The following is a 2,014-nucleotide window of genomic DNA, read 5'->3' on the forward strand; positions in this document are numbered from 1 at the left end:
CACCTCAGAATTCAGAAGATGGGAACGCATTCGGGTCAACTCTACTTTGGCTGTTCACTGATCGTTTTTTGTTTTTTGTTGTTTTGAGAGGGAGTCTCGCTCTGTCGCCCAGGCTGGAGTACAGTGGTGCCATCTCAGCTCACTGCAAGCTCTGCCTCCCGGGTTCACGCCATTCCCCTGCCTCAGCCTCCCAGTAGCTGGGACTCCAGGCGTGCACCACCACGCCCCGCGAAGTTTTTGTATGTTTTAGTAGAGACGGGGTTTCACCGTGTGAGCCAGGATGGTCTCGATCTCCTGACCTCGTGATCCGCCCGCCTCGGCCTCCCAAGGTGCTGGGATTACACGCGTGAGCCACCGTGCCCGGCCACTGATCCTTTTCTAATTAACGACCTAGTTGCAATCATAAACAAGGTACCACATGTGAGATTTCCGTTTTTCCTTTCTTTTGAAATCAGCGAGTACATGAGGACTTCTTAGACACAAACTCTCAATCTGTTACTTGGCACTGATAACTGCCACTCCATAAAATGTTTTGTGGTTGTCGTTGCTGTTGCTTTGTTTTAAAGAAACGGCCGGGCATGATCCTGTAATCGTGAGCCATCCTCCTTTGGGAGGCCGAGGAGGGCAGATGGCTGAGCCCACAGGGTGGAGACCAGCCTGGGCCAAATGGAGAAACCCCGTCTCCACAAATGATACCAAAATTAGCCTGGCGTGGTGGCACGGCCCCTGTGGTCCTCTGGTCCCAGCTTCTTAAAGGACTGAGGTGGCAGGATTGACTGAGCTGGGCGAGCGGAGGTTGCCGTGACCTTTCCTCATTCCACTGCACTCCAGCCTGGGTGACAGAACCAGAGCATGTCTCAAAGAAAACCGCTATTTCTTTGAAGAAAGGAACTATCGGATTTCATGAATAAATGCTAATAACTGGTACGATGGCGAAGTCAAAATAGTTTCACTAAGCACCGCATACAATCATTCCCAATCTTTTCACCCAGAACCCCTATGAAAGGTTGGCGACACCTTAATCAGCTTATTGAGGTTCTGAATCAAGAAGTCTGAAGCTGCCAATCAGACTTTCTAATTACCATGAGATGACCAGGTTAACAACCTCGAGTTCACCTCATAGGAGCTTCTGCAAGCTTCGGTGAAGGTTTGCATTCCAACTCAGGGCATTTCTTGGCCTCACGCGGGCTGGTAATCACAGGTCCGCGTGCCAGATATGACACACGCGAGCGCACACACACGCACACACGCACACACGCACACACGCCCCCCCGCCCCCCACACACACACCCTTACGTAAATCTCATTCTTATGGGTGTGTCAATAGTGAGGGGCAGAGAGAAAGACACAAAGACCTAAGCCACAAGGCAAAACCGAGCAAGGGCAGTCCAAGAGATCAAAGTCCTGTGCCCTGGGCTGTCAGCAGAATGGGTGCTGGGAAGCTAGCTTCTGGAAGCAGGCACCTGAGTGGATGCAGGTGCAAGTGAGAAGAGGCCTTCAAGCCTGAAGGACACGTATGGAGACAGGACAGGGAGCCACAGAGACACTGCCCTTAAGGAAGACAGAAAAGCATTCGTTCCGGGGAAGGGGACATGATCCAATCAGCGACCGTGTAAAACTCAGACAAGTCCGGGCACGGTGACCCACGCCTGTAATCCCATCGCTTTGGGAGGTCGGGGCCAGCGGATCACCTGAGGTCAGGAGTTGGAGACCAGCCTGACCAATATGAGGAAATCCTGTCTCTACTAAAAATACCAAACGCGCTCAGGCTTGCCGACCAGCGCCTGTAATCCCAGCTACTCAGGAGGCTGAGACAGGAGAATCACTTGAACCCGGGAGGCGGAGTCTGCAGTGAGCCCAGATCCCACCATTGCACTCCAGCCTGGACAACAAAAGCAAAACTCCGTCTCAAAATTAAAAACAAAAACTCAGAAAAGCTCCCCCAGCAAGGGCCGGAGACAATGCCAGTCTCTATTTCTCGACAGCAATTCAAGAGAGAATCTCAGGCGGCCTG

The sequence above is a fragment of the Theropithecus gelada genome, unplaced genomic scaffold (assembly GCF_003255815.1).
Source record: "Theropithecus gelada isolate Dixy unplaced genomic scaffold, Tgel_1.0 HiC_scaffold_3112, whole genome shotgun sequence".
Lineage (NCBI taxonomy): Eukaryota > Metazoa > Chordata > Mammalia > Primates > Cercopithecidae > Theropithecus > Theropithecus gelada.